The sequence below is a fragment of the Tachyglossus aculeatus genome, chromosome 24, assembly GCF_015852505.1.
Source record: "Tachyglossus aculeatus isolate mTacAcu1 chromosome 24, mTacAcu1.pri, whole genome shotgun sequence".
Classification (NCBI taxonomy): domain Eukaryota; kingdom Metazoa; phylum Chordata; class Mammalia; order Monotremata; family Tachyglossidae; genus Tachyglossus; species Tachyglossus aculeatus.
Genome location: NC_052089.1, coordinates 12,154,664 through 12,165,835, shown reverse-complemented (window position 1 = coordinate 12,165,835; position 11,172 = coordinate 12,154,664).

Below are 11,172 nucleotides of genomic sequence, written 5' to 3'. Positions count from 1 at the left end.
GAGCCGGGATTTGAACCCATGACCTCTGACTCCAAAGCCCATGCTCTTTTCCACTGAGCCATGCTGCTTCTATAGTAAGCACTTGCTATGCGCCAAGCACTGTACTCAGTGCTGAGATTAATGCAAGATAATTGGGTCCCATATGGGGCTCACAGTCTAAGTAGGAGGGAGAACAGGGATGGACTCTCCATTTTGTGGATGAGGAAACTGAGGCACAAAGAAGTTAAGTGATTTGTCCACGGTCCCACAGCAGGTGCATGGTGGAGCAGCGTTAGAACCCAGTTCTCTGACATCCAGGTCTGTGTTCTTTCCTCTAGGCAATGCTGCTTCTCATTGGTCTCCTAGAACGTGGATTAGAGGTGGAAGTCAATGGTCCAGGTGTGCAGTACCTCAGGTAACTCTTGAGAAAATGGTGAACTGTGTTTCCTGAGAAAATCACCTTTGACAATGATGCACTGGCCCAATGGTATTGAGATTTATGATTCATAATTCGATATTTCAGAGGAGCCAAAAGTTAATAAGAAAGATTTTTCCCAACATAGCGGTATTGGAAATCCAGCATAGATGAGGATTATTGCTGCTTATCATTATTATTTTTATTATCATCATCATTATCATTACTGTTATTGTGGTATTTTTTAAGTGCTTACGATGTGTCAGACACTTTTCTAAGTACTAGGGTACAGTTGAAATCAGGTTGGAAACAGACTCTGTCCCACAAGGAGCTGATAGTCTAATTTGGAGGGAGAACAGGTATTGCACCCCCACTTTACAGTTGAGGAAACTGAAGCACAGAGATGTTAAGTGACTTGACCAAGGCCACACAGCAGGGAAGTGGCAGACCCAGGAATAAGAACAAGGTCCTCTGACTCCCGGCCTGTGCTTTTTCCGTTAGTCCATGCTGCTTCCTAAAGATTTTGAATATGTCCTAAACCAGCAGGGCTAGGGATTGGGCTAGGAATTGGGCAAGCAAGTTGATTGCCTGGGGCTCTGATAATGAATCTACCACAGATTGGGGGAAAATCTCTTACAGAACTCCAGAAGTAAGAGTCCCTTCTGGAGAGGTTTAAGAGGCAGAACTACTGCCTAGGCAAGTGATTCAACCACCTGAATGGAGACTCCAGGGGTCAGAGGTGTGTCCAATCAATCAATCAATCAATCGTATTTATTGAGTGCTTACTGTGTGCAGAGCACTGTACTAAGCATCCAGTATAAAGCGTCCACTTGGGTGGTCCCACTTGTCTCACATTAGCCCCGTAGTCAGTGGCTTCTTCATCGATAGCGTGGTTTGATATAGTTTGCCTGGTGTGGAGGACAGTGGCAAGAATTTAATGCAGAGAGATAAAGATACAATAAAAAAATAAAATAGGCACTGGTGGTGTGAAGCCTTTCCATTTTATTTGTCTAGGAAATCCATTCAGATAGGCTTAAGCCAATTTTGTGAGAACTGTGACAAGGTTTAATTGCTATTTGTATGTATCCCCACTTCTTCCTGAATAACTTGTCTAAATAGCTTCCTGGATTTACTTTATCTCAGAAAGATAAGGACCTCAGAGATGGCAGCCAAGGCCGGAACCTCTCAGTTTATGGGTTTTACAGCTAGTATTTAGGCCGCTAAGATGCTAAACCAGCCCCACCCTTTAGCTCCAGATAAAGATGCACAGACTCTGCCAGTGGCTTGGATCATCTGGGGTCATTCTGTGATTCCAGTATGACACAGACACACACGCAGAACATACTGGGTGGGTTGTTCAGAAATTCAACTTCACATTTCAAAAAATCGTTGGAAGGTCAGTACCGAAACTCCATATGTTTATAGGAAAAACAACCTTAGAAATAAATCCCAAACTGTTGTGAAGTAAAATGGAAAAAGATGCCAGCCATCTAGTCTAACAATCAAGAGATATGTGGCCTTATTGAAAGAAGTCTTGCCGCCTCATGGCCAATTTTTTATCAAGTCATGTGTAGAACTCTTCTTAAACAGTAACTAGGTCACATAATTGTGGTTACAAATCTCCCATTTATCCGGAAATCCCTGGCTGTATGGGGATGTGGTAAGTGGGGCAGTTCCTAAGGGAAACAAAATTTTGTTGGAGGAAAATGACCACCTAATACCCAGGGATCACAACATTATTTAGTCTTAGGACTGGCAGAGTAATTGCCTTGCTTTCAGGAAATTCAATATTAAAATTATTGTAGACAGGTGAAGATCACACAGCCAGTGATAAAGCATGTGGAATTGGATTCCCAAGGAAGTTGTGTAGGCTGCAAATATAAATAGGGTTAAGAGGGCTTGGACAAATTAGTGGAGAAGAGATCACTGAGTGACCTTGGGCAAGACACTTAACTACTCTATGCCTCAGTTTCCTCATCTACAAACCTAGGAATTAAATCTTATTCCTTCTTGCCTAGACTGTGAGCCCCATGTGGGCCCGGGACTGTGTCCAAACTGATAATCTTGTGTCTACTTCAGTGTTTAGAACAGTGCTTAGCACTAAACAAGTACCATTATTATTATCATCATCATTATTGTTATTCTCTTTGCCTCAGTTTCCCCATCTATAAAATGGGGACCTAATACTTATTTTCCCTTTGTGAGGTCCAAATGGGGCAGGAACTGGGTCTAAACTAATTACCCCATATCTAACCCTTAGATATGAATAGATATGCTTAGAATAGTGCTTGACAAATAGAAAAGAAATCACTTAATATAATAATAATTTCCTGAATGATTCCCTCATTTAATAATTCTCACTGTGAGAAATTTCTCTCTTTTACCTAACCTGAATTATGAACTTATTTTCCCCTTGAGCTCATCTCACTGGAGACAGGAAAGATTTCCTCACTTTCCTCCCAATAAGGATCTTTTATTTTCCAGGCTACCAATACTAGTTTAACATTTTTGGGTGGATCTTGTATTCCAAATCTGAAATCACCTCAGAGGCTCTCATAATTCCCTTAGGAATCAGCTGCCTCTTAGCCATTCCAGGAACTAGGAACAAGGGGACTGGGTCAGAAGTTGTCAGAGCTTATAATCAATTCCCTTTTCCCTGGTTCTCAGTCTTGAGGTCTCAGAACCATGGCTCATTTGTCATTCCTGAGTGAGGACACCATCATTAATTACTAGAAACTGAGCTAGATGAAGAGCCTGGGCCTGGGGGTACAGAGATTTAATTCATTCATTCAATTGTATTTATTGGGAACTTACTGTGTGCAGGGCATTGTACTAAGTGCTTGGGAGAGTATAGTATAACAATAAACAGACACATTCCCTGTCAACAACAAGCTTACAGTCTAGAGGGAAGACAAACATAATATAAATAAATAAATTACAGATATGTACATAAGTGCTGTACATAAGGGCTGGGAGAGGGAGATGTATAAAGGGAACAAGTCAGGGCGATGGAGAAGAGAGTGGGAGAAGAGGAAAGAGGGACTTAGTCAGGGGAGGCCTCTTGAAGGAGACATGCTTTCAAGTAAGACTTTAAAGGAGAGGGAGAATAATTTTCTGTCAGATTCAAGGAGGGAGGGCATTCCAGGCCAGAGGGAGGACACAAGAGAGTTGTCATTGTCGCTGAGATATACAAGACGTAGGTTTTAATCCCAGCTCTGCCACTTACCTGCTGTGTGACTTTGGACAACTCACTTGACTTTTTTGTAAGTACATTTCCTCATTGTGAAATGGAGATTAAATAACTATCCTCCTGCTGCCTTAGACTATGAGGCCTAGTGGGACAGGGACTTTGTGTGAAGTCTGACCTGATTATCTTCTATTTACCGCAGCACTTGACACATAGTAAGAACTTAACAGACACTACTTATTATTAATAAGAAAGGCCAGCATGAAAAAGCTTTTTTTTGTTTTCAACAACTTTCTTGAATTTCACTCTGTGTTGCAGAAACCAATAGGCCACCTGAAAAATTAAAAGATCCACGTAGGGAGGAGAGCGGGGACCTATTCATAGTTTATTTAAATTGTTGTTGAACCATCCTCCCCTTACCTTGTGGTGAATAAATAGTAGGACAGAAAGCTTATTTCATTTATTTTGCTATCTGAATGCTTTTTCCCTAGGGGCCTGGTGCTGGGTTTGTGACAAATAGGATTTTCCACCCTATTCAATCTTAACTGATTTAATTGTCCACCTGCCCAAGGAGAGAGGACTGGGCCAGGTAATATCTTGAATTTCCTTCCAGCTAGGGAATTCAACAGTTTTAGCTTCCAGCTGTTCCCAAGAGAGTGAATCCTCAGCTTTGGGCTGCTTATGCATGCAGTCTTTATGCAGCAAAGGTGAAGCACAAACCCAAACCCAAATTGTATCACCTCTTGCAGAGAAAATTATCTTTCCAGACCTTAATGTGCAATCAGGTGATGTTTGGCAGCTCCTGACTGGATGAAAGGTTAAGGGAATTGGCGTTAAAGTTAGGATGCGATTGGGCTACACAGTGCCGCATTGCTTCAAGCAATACTGTGTTATGTTACTGCATCAGAAACACTGAACCTATGGTTCAATAGCATTGTATAATGGACTAAATGTATCTTTTAAAAATTCACTATTATCATGTGTTAACTAGAGACTCTCATTTCCCCACCCTAGTCTCCCCTACTCCACTGGGTCACTTTCACACTTGAATCCTCCAACCCCTGAGTATTTAGGGACCTGTCCCTTCACAGCATGAGAAAGCTTTTTTGTTTCTTGAACTTCACTCTGTGTTGCAGAAACCAGTAGGCCACCTGAAAATTAAAAGATCCATGTAGGGAGGAGAGCAGGGACCTATTCATGGTCTACTTAAATTGTTGTTGAACCATCCTCCTCTTACCTCAGCATTTACTAGTGCACTGTAGCAGGAATGACAGTGCATGGTTTGGAGAAGGGAAGGTTGATCACTGAGTAAGTAAAACTTTGGTCCTTCAGTGTGAATAATTATTGCATGGTGCGGAGGGGGGCGGGGGGCTGGAGGTTCTCCATCCCCATTCAGGTCTAAGGAGCTTTAGACTAAAATTAACAAAGAACTGTAACTGAAAGGGTGGTCGGAATCAGAGCGATTATGTGAGGGAAAGCTTTATAGGAGGCCAGGATAGATAACCCCTTCTGACCCCCTGACTGGAAAGATCAAAGGGAAGCAGCATGACAGAGCACAAGCTGAGGAGTCAGAGGACCTGGGTTCTAATCCCAGCTCTACCACTTGTCTGTTCTGAGACCTTGGGCAAGTCAATTAATTTTTGTGCCTCAGATCTCTCATCTGTAAAATCAGGACTAAATCCTACTCCCTCCTACTTAGACTGTATATCCAATCTGATTATCTCATAACTACCCCCATGCTTGGCACATGGTGAGCACTTAAGTATAATAATAATAATGATGATAATAATAATAATGGCCCTCAGGACCCCAGAAGATCTTCTCCTGTCTATTGGCATTGGGGCAATGAATGGACTCTCTGCCTTGCCAACCTAACCTCATTCATCTCCCAAAACAATCTGGCCCAAACATTCTGCTCCTCTAATGTCAAACTACTCGCTGTGCCTCAAGCTCACCTCTCTCATCACCAACGCTTTGCTCACGTCCTCCCTTTAGCCTGGAAGTCCTTCCCCTTTTATAGCTCCATCTTCAAAGCCCTACTAAAATCACATCTCCAGGAAGCCTCCCTGACTAATTTTTCTTCTTTCCAACTTATTTCCCCTCCGACAGCCACTTCCACATCACTTATGCTTTTGAGTCTTCAAACCCTAAGCACTCCCCACCTCATAACTCTTATGTTCATATATTTAAACTCTGTTGCTTCCCTCTAGTTTGTGTCTACCTCCCCCACTTTATTGTAAACTCTTTGAGGACGGAGTATGTCTACTAATCTTAGTGCAATGTTCTGCACAGAGCAAGTGCTCAATAAATACCACCAGTTGATTGATTGCCTGAAGAGAGGGATTTTGTTCCCTGCAGCAAACAACTTTTTCTGCATGTGGACATAAAGCCAAAATTTCCCTGGCATGGCAATTCCTTTGGGAAAATCAAAAGAAGCGTTTAAAATTGATAAAAAAACACCCCCACCCCCCACCCCACCAAAGTGGTTCTCCCTACTTCTCACCACCCCAAGTTCCCCACCATCTGGAGCCAATGGACTCCAGGCCTCATCCCCCAGCAGACGAAGTGTCAGGGATCCAGACTTTTCCTGTCAGAACCATGCTAGGAACTTATCTGGAATTCTCATTGGGATGGAGGAAAGGCTGTGTGTGTCAGGGACTTTGGCATTTTTAGTTTCTTATAAAACACAAATGCCACTTGCCTGGAGTCCAATTCTCTCATGAGAAATTGAGTCATTCACTAGTCTGATTAAAAAAGGATTTCCTGCCTTCTAAAATAGAAAAAATGAATAAAATGTCCCCTATAACTCTCACTTTCTTTCCTGTTCTCAATGGGAAAGGTCACCAATGGCATGAAGAGAACAAAGGCATGGTGAGTAGGATAGTTTGAGAGGAAAGAAAAGGGCCAGACGGACATAGTGGGAGAAGAGAGTAAATAAGATGGACAGAACTGATAGAGTGCTTGAAAGCCAAAGGTCAGAAGTTTCTCCTTGATGTGTCAAGGAATGGGTAATAACTTTCCTGATGAGTGGGAAGGATGTGTACAGAATGACATTTTAGAAAAATGATCTGTACAGCTGAATGAAATACAGACTGGAGAGGGGAGAGACTGGAGGGGAGAGCCAGCAGTAGGGAAACCACTGAGGAGACCAATGTGGTTGGGAGCCAGATTTGACAAATGCCTTGACTAGACGTACGGCTCTTTGGTCTGAACCAGGAAATGCACTGGAGGAAGAATCAACAAAACTTAGCCACAGACTGAATGTGAGACATGAAAGCGAGCGAGGAGTCAAGGATAGTACTAAGGGTTTGGGCAGAGAGGATGGTAATTTTATCAACTGTCAGGGGAACATTAAATGGAAAAGAGGATTTGGGAAGGAAGATGAGGAATTCAGTTTTGTACATATTGAGCCAGTCTTTTCAGGCTCACCACAGGCACCGTCCTTAGCATCCTCTTCAGAATGAATGGCTCTCTCTCAAATGCACTTTACAGAGGACATAATAGGGCTGGTGAAAATATAGAGAAGAGCAGTGTAATCGAGGGGATCATATGAGGATAATGGAGTGCTCTGGTCTGAAAGACAAAGGCTAAGAAGGGATAAAATTGAGGTTTACTAAATCACAAAGGGTGCAGACAGGGTGAACAGAGAATTGCTACTTGTCCAATCCCACAATAAATAGGACAATAGGGCAGCCACTGTAGTTTGAAGGTGGTAAGTGATAAACAAAAAGAAACACCTTTTCACTCAGCTGGTGGTAAGCACATTAAATGTGCTACCTCAGGAAGTTTTACAGGCAGAAAATGTTAGAAGATTCATGAAGGGTTTGGATGAATTATAGAAGGAAGGTTCACAGTGGATTATTTGGAATGCTTTGGATGTTGGACGGAAACGTTGGGTGTGGTTTTAGAAAGAAAATTGGGCCATTGATGATAGTTCCATGGTGGTTTATTAGTTATCATGAGGCATGCAATATAGCACATTCCTAGCCATAAGACTGGAAGGCCAAAATGACATTAATCAAATGGCTACACTAAGTACCCTTTGGTACCTCTATTCGAGTCAGAGTACTGGGAGGGATTAGACACTGTTCGTTTGCAGAATGGTATTTATTATGTTTACTCATGACTAATCTGGATGCTAACCTTATTTTTTTTCAATGGCATGCTATATTTATGTCTAGAACTTTATAGAAATTCCTAGAGTATGTCAGAGCTCTTTAATCCCTAACATTTCAAACCGCACAATGCCACAATAGTCTGAAAACAAATAAAATGAAAAGTAATTTTTGTTTACAGATGTTCTCTTAGCAACTGGCACATGCATTTCCCCAGGAGTGTTGGTGGTCTATTTATGTATTGGATTTTTGTATCACTTCTCTCTGAAGAACTTCAGGCCCTGCTCAGGGAACTTTAAACTTGGAACACTGACCAGAGTAATTCTAATATGAAACTGAAAATAAGGTTGGGGGGGGCGGCAGAGAGGAAGATCAGACTGGAAAAACAGGAGTATTGGGGATCAGAAGTGAGTAAGGACAGATGAAAGCAAAACCAAACCACAGTCAGATCACAGTTTACCAGATGTTGGTAGATGTTACCAGAATGTTGTGATTTTTCCATGGGTCAAACCTTCAATGGGTAATGGCTCAACTCAATCTCACCACAACACAGAAGTGCTCTGACCAAAGTAAGTGCTTAATACTACTACTTAAAATACACTTTAATTAGTAATAAGTTCCTGTCAAGTACATCTGTTCCTTTTGAATTATGGTGACAGTTAAAGGGTGTTCATACAGGCTTCACTTTTTGGTGGCTGCTACAATTTTGTTGCTGACAAAGTCCATTTCTGTGAAATAGGGTGGGGTTCATGAGGTACAGTTAGGTGAGCAGCCGTGATACTATCTACCAGCCCTACCATGAGTCTCATCAGACCTACTTTCTGTCAAATTCCACACAATTCAAGACCAAAGAGGATGACCTTGTGCCATGACCCTCCCGAGTAATTATGAAACAACTCTTTCTAGGCCACACTTAGGTATAATACATTGTACACCCCATTACTTGCTATAGTCTTCTTTGATGTCTCATCCTGGTTCATTTGTTCCATTCCCTATCTTGTTCTGGGTATTTTTACAGCTATCACTATTTTGCTTGTCATTCTGCCCCATTGGATTGTAAGCTCCTTGTGGAGCAGACTATGTCTCTTGCTTCTGTTGGGCTTTCTACTCAGCGTGATGTCACTGGTAAGTGATTAACCTGCTATATCCAACAGCTTTCCCTCTGGGAGGGACTTGAAGAACGTGCAGTTTGCCAAAATAGAGCTTCCCAGAAATGTCTTGCAACTTCCATCTGTCGATACTAGGGGCTAACTTAGCTTGGGCCTATAACCCCCACTGCGTGTTGACCAAGATGGACTGGAAAACTCCCAGCTGCAGCAGCGGTTGGGGTGGGATTGATGCCAGAACACCAGTGACCCTATGATGACAGCCAAGCAAGCCCTGATTTCTAGGCCACCAGGAAAAGGGGCAGGCCAGAACAGAGGTTATGGTGAGCTACAAGTCAGTCCCAATCACTGGGTCTCTATCTCTTGCCTTCTTCTCATTGTCCACCTTCAAGTCCAGTGCCCGGATCCAATTGGAAGGAACCTGGCCCTGTTTATCACCCATTCGAAAGGTGGGGAGGAAGGGAGGTCCAAACAGGTCCCTGGCAGGGGATGTAAAAACAGTAGACCTATTCTTTCCAGCACAGGCAGACTGCTTTCTTGTCAGAGGGTGTCTTCTCTGGGTCCTAAAAATCACAGCACTTGACAAAGTATCCCCCTCCCTTGATCCACTCCCAGCTCTCCAGCTGAGGATGTTGACAGTGAATGGTAAGGGAGACCCAAAGCCTCAGGAACAAAATGTACTGGGAAGCAGAATCACCAAACTGTAGGAACCGTTCATGGGGGCTCCAAGCCTAGGAAGAAGCTACAGACAATTGGGATTAAATCTTACTATCTGACAATCTTCCAAAAAACACCCATTCACAGCCTGAGTCCTACCCTGTTTGAAATGGACTGGGGCCACCAGAGCAGTCTAACCGAAGGGCCAACGGCACCAGATGGTATTCATACTCCAATTCAAATAAAAAGCACACACTCAGTGTCCTGTTGCACTGCACCATGTGCCGTGGACACATCACTAAGTGGGGTCTAATCAACGGTAATCTCAGACACGTAGATTAATACAGTTGCTGTTATCTGAATCTTGTACTTCTGATTACAGCTTCACTTCCCAGGTTGGGATATTTTTCCTGGCCAAAGGTTTGGAACATTCAGTGCATTCGACCACCACTTTTTCATGTTAAGAGAGGTGGACAGCCAATCTCCATTCTTTTCCCTGCCCCAGGCAGTGAAAGCTAAACACAGGAGGCAACAGAACAGACGATCACTGATATTTTGCTCAGCTACTTAAGGTTAACTCTTAAAAAGATCTGGAACATACAATAGCATAAAGATCACGTGATTGGGAGAGCCCTCTCCAAGGTTTACTATGCAGTTGTCCAACCTTGGATCTTTTCCATTATTCATTCCAGATCATTTTAACAGTTAACCTTAAGTAGCTGACCAAATATCGGTGATGATCTCTTCTGTTGCCTCCTCTGTTTCAAGAGATCCAGCACTTTTAACATGGTGACTAAGGCGACAGAGACAATGTGGTTTCATTGTGTTAGAGAAGGATAGCCAGGAGAAGGGGGCAGGGACACTGAGTTTGATCTAGGGAAGGGGAGGGGTCTTGCTTCCCCTCCTTGAGCCTTCTGCACAGCCTTCCACTCCCAGATGTCCCCAATCCCACTGCAAAGAACATTGTTGAATATCTATGTCCTGTGATTTTCATTGTGGAATTCCACTCTGATACACTGGCATTGTTTGGTAAAACCACATCACTAATATGAAATTGCAGGATATCCTATCAAGGAAGATGGTACTCTATTATCATTTTAAACACTCCTCATACTCTTCCTGCAACCCCATAAAGTCTCCAAACAAACCTTGTTACCCAATCCTGTTGTTCCTTTCCACATAAATCCCCTCCATTTCAAATTCAGATAGATTTGGAGAAAGAGGAACAAAATGAAAACTCATTTCTAGTGAAAGCCTGTTCTTTACCTTACTGGCTTCTTCTTTTCTTCAGAGCTGGTATCAAGAAGCATAGCTTAGTGGAGAAAGCATGGGCTTGGGAGTCAGAAGTCCTGGGTTGTCATCCTGGTTCTGCCACTTGTCTGCTGTGTGACCTTGGGCAAGTCACTTCACTTCTCTGGGCCTCAGTTACCACATCTGTAAAATGAGGATTAAGACTGTGAGCCCCATGTGGTACAGGGACTGTGTCCAACCCGCTTAGCACTGTGCTGATGCATAGTAAGCGCAAAACAAATACCATTATTGTTATTAGAGTTCTCAGGCCTATTCCTCTGTTTACCTACAGGGTTAAAAGCTGACTTTTTTTTTCTGCCGTTCGTCCCTTTCTCCACCGCACAGTCTCGAGGCTTGGCCAAACCTTGTACATCTCTTTTCTCATGGATTCTATTTACAAGCCTTGTTTTTGTCTTTACCCCG